The sequence below is a fragment of the Porites lutea genome, chromosome 8, assembly GCF_958299795.1.
Source record: "Porites lutea chromosome 8, jaPorLute2.1, whole genome shotgun sequence".
In the NCBI taxonomy this organism is placed as follows: Eukaryota; Metazoa; Cnidaria; class Anthozoa; order Scleractinia; family Poritidae; genus Porites; species Porites lutea.
Window position 1 is genome coordinate 7178021 of NC_133208.1, and position 7655 is coordinate 7185675.

At 40.3% G+C, this 7655-nt stretch overlaps 1 pseudogene; it reads right to left on the minus strand.

Moving 5' to 3' along the window:
- Positions 1–3257: 3257 nt before the first annotated feature.
- Positions 3258–4057, minus strand: LOC140946917 (uncharacterized; annotated as a pseudogene).
- Positions 4058–7655: the final 3598 nt, after the last annotated feature.

Sequence of the window (7655 nt, forward strand, 5' to 3'; positions counted from 1 at the left end):
CAATCCAAAGCGGCAAATAAAACTACCAGAAGTCTGCGTTCTTTTCCTACAGCTTGCAAGTTACATGTCAATCACTTGAGATGTTTGATCCTTGGCTCCTCTTTAATTCGATATGTCGTGTGTCTACTAGCCTGTTCCAGGCTCTCAGATAGTGACCGGGAAGGCGCGAGAGTATGGGAAAGGCGCGAAAGAGTGGGGGAGACGCGAAAGTGAAATGCGCACGCCGCCCCTCCTCCCCTCAGTTTCCTCCCTTTTTTGTGTTCGCGCTTTCTCAATTCCGCGGGCCCGATTATCTCGGAGCTTGGAACAGGCTATAAGTCTACAGTTAACGCCCACTGCAGTTTTCGTGGTAATTGGGTCCCTTTCCTTAAATATTCGTCTTCATTCGATTTTGAACAATAGAAAAAAAGAAGTCAGAGAAGAAGAGAAGTCGTAATCGATGGTAGGTCTATTTGTCATTCTTGACAATGTTTCCAGCCCGCCTTCCGGCACGGTCCCCTATACTAAATGTGACGTTTAGTGTACACTCGGAGCAGTTCAGTACAAACGTGCCGTTCTTTTAATCAGTTTGTTATTAATCATTTGAAGGAGTTTATACTCAATAATATTCAAACAATCAATTTCTTACTGTCTCGTTTTTATTATGATTCTGTTCAGATCGCGGTCACCGAAAAGGCTTCATCAAGATTCGATTGCGAGCAGTCTCTTCCTTTTCTTTTGAGACACTTTAAGGTGAAAGCACGCGCGAGGAGCGAGGGGCGAAGCCCCGAGAAACGAGGGAGAGCCACAATCTCTCCTTCTTTTCTGCACCTTTAAGCTCACTGCGCTTGGCTCTGAGGAAACATGGAATAAACATAAAATTAAATAAACATAAACATAAACATTATGCTTGTACTATAAATGTTGATTTAACAACTTAACAACTCGTCAGAGTTTGCTGCCCCTAACTTTGGCAATTTTTGAATGAAACCTTACTTCCGTTTTTCCAAAGCCTTGCTTCTTTGTGGAAAAATTGTCCACCGAATCTAAATGAATTTCAACAGTCAACACTTCATAACGCTTAAATAATACAACAGGAGTATACCGTCAATATACGCGTATACGCCCGTGCGTACATGTACAACTGAAATATGGAAAAGTGATACACTTTTTATTACCTGAAAAAGCCTTTCTGCACATTTAATCGGGATGGCTGGCACATTTTTCGTGTCTTTCTTACATCTTTTATTAGTAAAATCCAGCTAGTGGTCTATTATCAATGCTGCGTTCTGATTGGTTGAGCTTCTACTAGGCTATACGTTGTAGCCCACCAGTAGCGAAAACCGCGGACTTTTTGGCGGCAAAAAAGGATTAAAGTCTAGCTTTATTTAGCTAAAGTTGTTTTGTCTCGATATTAGAGACAATAGCCCATTTGGCCTTCGGCCTCATGGGCTATTGACTAAGAGCCCATTCGGGCTCGAGGAATAATTGTTAATTATTCCATAATTCTTATGGCGTCATTGGGTGGCCTTTTTTTTCCTTAAACATGCGTTTGGGTACAATGTATATCCAGCACCAAATTTCAGCCACCGCGACCACCTTTTTTGCATGACGACTTTGCAATTTTCCATTGCCGGTTTTTACCCTCCTGTAGGCGACAACTTAAGAAATGGCTTCATCTCTATGTTCGTTGTATTACTGCACAGAAAGCAATTAAATGGCCTCCCACGCGGAAGTTTTTAGGGGTTCGTCACGCGTTCCCGCCCCACTAACGTCTGCTGAACCGAAAGATAAATTCCTTTCCCATTGTTCGCAAATATCAGCTGGAGATCACATGCAGATTATCGAAGATCCAATCGGCACTGTTGAAGTCAAAGTGTTGACAAGCCAAACACATACGTGCAAGCTCGGTAGAGTTTGATATGTGACCAAAGATTTTTGCTCCGGACGAGAATCTAGGAGATATGCCAGGGGCATCCAACAACAGTGTCCTCCTAAATACATTGAAAACGATAAGCGTTAGCTTTTTGTACATTACTCTTTGTAAAGGCTGGATTAGATGTTATTTGCTCATTAAATTCACTTTGTCTTTTTTTATTCCACTGGACGAAAAAAAATGCTCCTTGCAAATATGTCGCAAATTTATAAAAAACGGAGGAGTGAGGGCCTGTTTACACGGTGATAGGGGAACTAAGGTAGGTGAGGTAACCCGCCTGTCCATATTTAATCTCTCATTTTAATTTGATCACGTAGGTGGGGGGCGGGTAGCCCCGTCTGCCAGACCGGGTAACCCTCCCAGCTGGGGTATAATTTTGCCATGTAAACGTTTCTAGGTTGGGTAATCCGCCTAGCCGGGGTGGAAGTCGTGATAGATCAATTTCGCGCAAAATTCACTTTGGCGGTGGCTTTTATCATTATTAAAGGTAACAATAGAAAGCAAGAGCACTGAAGGTCGCAGTAAGAGCAGTAAGTGAGTGTAGAAGAGCATTAAAATGTCAGCATTTTTCTTGTTTACGTGCTTAGCGACCATTCCATATGAGATAGTGCACCCCGGGATTGCGGGGTTGTAAGATTCCATGTAAAGGAGCCGGTTATTGTTTTACCCCACCTAAGCGGGTTACCTCACCTACCTGGAGTCCCCCACCTCCATGTAAACAGGCCCTAAATATAGGGCAAAGATTTTAATTGCAATTTTGCATACCAAAAAAAGGGGTGCGACATTTTTTTAAATTATTATTATTTTTTAATTCATATGCCGTTACGACAGTAACAATTACGCTAGACACGTAGTTCATTCATTGATATCCTCTTAACTATCCATTGAAATAGGCAACAACGTACCTGAAAATTGTAAGAATTGGTCTCACTGTTCACTTTCTTTTATCTTTGAGGTATTTATGTTTTTAAATGTCCTTCAGCCCTAAAATGTACACGTTAATAGGCACAGGGAAGCCATAATTATACAATCGCTTTATAAACTTTCAAAACTATTTATTTTAATTAGTATCAGTTGAAATATTTTCATTATTTTGTGATTTTTACTCCTGAATACTTTTGTCATTACAAACCTGTAAGCAAATGCGAATTGTAAGAAGTAATAAAAAATGATTATAAAACTCAAACACAACAATATAGAGTAACGAGAAAAGTGATAAACTGAGTGTTAGAGACAGCAATTTAATTTCTTCCTATACCTTACATTGGAAAGGGTGTAATATTTTTGCTACTGACGCTCGAATACAAATACAAAGAAATGAAAAAGTGGACGCCACGCAAGAACAGCTGTTAGAAAAAAGTTCAAGGGTAATAATTCTCTAAAGGGGTATGCTTCTCCAAGCATTTGCACATGAATTTGTAAGCGTTACGATAGCAGAACTCGGGACCACCCCTATAACTTCCAACAGATTTCATGCATTTAGCACAGACAGCATTGCAGGCTCTACAACACTCGAACTGATAGAGCGCCAGGAACTTGCATCAATATCTGGGAGTCTTCTTGAACACCACTATTGATCCCAAAACGCCGTTGATTGGCGTGTCCTCAAATTTGTGAAAACTTCGCTCCAACTATATTTAGACAAGAAAAGCAAGGCCAGTCCTTCGAATCATTCATCTTTTTATTCCAAAATTAAAATTTACACACGAAAACAACAACAACAAATAAGCACTTTGGAAGGTGGTGCTTCAAGATATGGATGTTTGTCATACGGCAGTCTGGGTTGTATTTTGCAGCCTAAAATACTATGTAAATCTATTGACATAACCTAAGGAGCAGTTTGTCTTGCGAATTGCCATAAAATAAGACGTTTGTTTCCGATTGCTTACCCTTAAATATGCCGGTATATCCAGCTTCTCACAAGATGGCTCACAATGAGCCAAGCACTTTGTCGACTCGTCATTCTGGAAAGATGTTAACTAGAGAGCTGGTTTGTCTCGGATCGAATTCTAAGCTTGTCGTTTCGGGCAATAATGCTCTGTGTTCTGGACGGAAGAATCTCTTTGCATGTTCTTCAGTGCTGAAAGCGTTCACAAAAGCTAGAGAAAGGGAAAGAGTTACAAGGCATGAACACGTCTTCATTGCTTCTCGCCGGCAAGATAAGCTACAGAACTTTGGTGGTATTGCCTCGTTCTGAGATTCTTTCAAATGAAAAAAAAGGCTTTGCTTCACTGTCTTTTTATGACAGGTATATCATTATATCGGTACAGATAATGTGTGGATATTGTCTATGCGCTATCATTCACGTTCACTATTGAGTGGACTTCGTCAAATACGTGACTCCTCTTAGGATCTGATATTAGCCAATCAAGATTTACCCGCTGCTATGGTAACAAGAGATATTTCTCGTTTTTCAGGACTCCTTTGCTTTGCACACAGGTAGAGATGTTTGCCAAACAGAGTTTAATCTGATCACAAAGAGCATTAATTCAAAAAATAAATAAATGAATGAATGACCCAAGTAAAACAAAAGCAAGGTGGCACAGAATTGCAAGACATTTTTTTATCCTCCATTTGATTTGTCCGCTATACTGTGTATTATCTTTAGCTTGCTTTTCCTTTATTTTGTATGCATATTATGGTTGGTTTAGCCATCATCAGTGATTTGTGATGACCCTACTATGATGCCACTTGATGCATCGTGGTTCATATTAATCCGCGCTTAAATTGCCTTTAGACTCTGAAGTCATTTTTTAAGAGCCAGCTGCAAATCCTCGCTGCCTGGATCTGTTAATGGGCGAGTTTAGATTTGTCGCATATCAACCTTTACTTGTTTGTAATTCCTGATCAAAAAAGTGGGTGTGGTTCTACCTCAAATTCAAAAATCAACCAATATAACATACAATTTTTGTAACAAATAAAATATATTACCACGGCTCACAAACATTTTCCACTCGGTTCTGGCTCAGAGATTCGAAGGTTTTTTCATCCTGTTATATTCTACTTATAATGAAAAAATCACGAAAATATTCAAAGCAAATGCTTTGAAAACATATTTGTAGATTTATTGGATCAAGTGTAAGAAAATAGTTCAAATAGCACGAATAAACTTGAAAACCGAAAGTAGTCAAGTTTTGAGATTTCAGCATATGATTAACTGACTGATCATCTAACACTTTTTCGTAACTGAATCAAACCATTCCACTTACATGCAAAGAGGGTTAATGCATCAGTTAATTGAAACCCCGGCCCCCTGACCCCCGGGGCATAGCGGGAGTTTGCGGAGAATTAAGGCGGCCAATGCCGGGATTTAACGCACATTTAACAACGTGTTGGTCCCGAGGGGCGGGGGGCGAGGGGGTGGAATTAACAAAATATCGGCATGTTTGACCCAGGTCATGAGCGGGGATTTAAGAGTACGAACGCATTCTCGGAGGCGTGGAGAGAAACGGGGATTTAACATGAATGACAAAAGACAAAGCCTGGTTTCCCAAGGTGGTGAAGATGGCGGCAGAAGGGAGATGATGCTGCAGAGAATGACTTTAAAAACATAGAAGAAGCAGAACAGGAAGGTACAAACCAAGTCGCCCTAGTCTCAGGCAGAGAAAGGGATGGATCAATATCAAAAGCAAGGGGTTACCGTTACTCAATTCTAGAACACCCAGGATAAAATCGATCGTCAGAACTAGGCAATTAGCAAAGAAGACGGTGTTCACTCCGCAAGACAACACAAAGTAAACCTTGGAACAGGCTTCTTAGGCGATTTTTGGCTAAAATCACTGGCGGATTTTTAGTCAATAGTAAATAGTGCAATTTTATGCTTCATGTTCCTTTAGATAGTAATTATTGAGTTGGTTATTGCCAATGCCGTAGCAAGGTTAGATTTATTGGGGAGGCCAATCATGAGCGCCGAAGGCGCGAGCTTCTAGGGGGGTCCGGGGGCATGCTTCCCCGGAAGAATCTGAACTATAGGGTATCTGAAATAGCATTTCCAGCCTTCGAAGAGCATTAATTTCCAGCAATTTTTCTTTGTTGAAGCCATAAATTGTTATTTGCTGCAGTTCTAATTATAAGAATAGCAGCAAATTATTGTTTTCACGGTTCCAGCTTATTGACAGTTGTCACGGAGACTTAAGTATAAAAGGGCGGGATTTTATACTGAGGTGATCATTCTAAGCTGACATCGCTGCCTGAGTTTCGTTTGTCAATGCTTTTTTCTTTTGGTGTCATTTGAATTAGTTGTCGTTGGTCGTTGATGTACTCATAATTTTGTATTCTAGTTCAACCTCTCTCCCTCGAGGTTCATGTTAAGTGTCTGGCTCTGCTTTCGGGAGGGTTCAGGTTTCCTCCTTAGTTAAGGGGGTTTTTCCTGATGGGCAACAGACACGATATCATCTTTATTATCGATCAAATAACTTTACTTGGAACTTGTTAATTTTTTCTACTTCACTGCCTTTGCAGTACCTAAGTATTTGTATTTTTATGAATAAACGGGGACTGATGTTCTCATTACGCTGGGCTTCTATCCAGTGCAGCAGTCAGTTTTCCTATTTAACACGGAATGATTTCATTGTTTTCTCTGTTTACCGTTTCAACAATAGGGAATCAAATAATTTTGACGCTTTTATCGAATCGATATGAACACATGAACTGAAGAGCAGCGTGAAGAGCGTGGCCGCTGACCAAATTAAACGTGCCTGTCAAAATTATTGGGGGGCCCAGTCCCCCCCCCCCCGGCCCCTCCCCATGCTCTGCCAACAGCAATAATTGCTGTTGGTGGAGGGTCTCAATGGGGTTAAGCGATAGGCGTAAAACGGCCAAAAATTTAGTCGATAGCCGTAAAAATTGAAAAATTTTAACCGTTAGTCGTAAATAGGGTAAAAAAGAGTTAACCGTAAAAGGAATTGTTCGCCAGATTTGCTAATTTTAAGGAAGGTGCTAAACTCACTTATGGTTGCGTTTTTTTTATTTCCTGGCTACTGTGATTCGTACGCACCTTAGGCCAAGCGCCCTTTAGGTGTTGACCTAGACGTAGGCTCCATTTCCGCCGCTCTCTCGGAGAACTAATTTTTTTCCATAGTGAAAGTGTGGCTTCTTGCTGGGGACAGGAACCTACTGAGGATTAATATTTGCGATTTTTTGGAGGTCGTGCCCTCGAAACAATAGTGAAACAACAAGCAGAGATGTCACTGTTTGAAAAACACGTTGCTGATAAACAACAATTCCCTTTTTTCTCTCTGATGCTACTGTAGACATTGCCATGCCTCGTCCCTGTACAGCGTCTTACCACACAATCTCACGATGGTCAGAAATGGGTGTTTTTCCTCCCACATGGCTCATTAGAGACACATAGTTGATTGTGAAATATTCCGAATGAGACGAAACTTGGCAGGAACATAGTAAAAGAAAGTCCCCATGTATTGATGGTAGTTTTATACTTTTGATTGACAGCGTGACGTCATAAGTGACGTTGAAACATGGCGCTAAAATTTGGAATTAATTATTTGACTTAAATAACTTTATAAATAAAATTTATAAAAAAAACGGAGCTTTCTGGTGAAAACCCCACTTAAATCAGTTAAATTGTTGCAAAGTTAGAGCTAGTTAAAGAAATTCAAATTTCCCGCCAAATGTATGGAATTAACCATATATGGTCAAACTTTAGGGGTATTTAAACTCCAGCTTATTAAACGAAACAGTAAGGGAACTAAGCGAACCATGCATAAAAGCAAATTTGTAG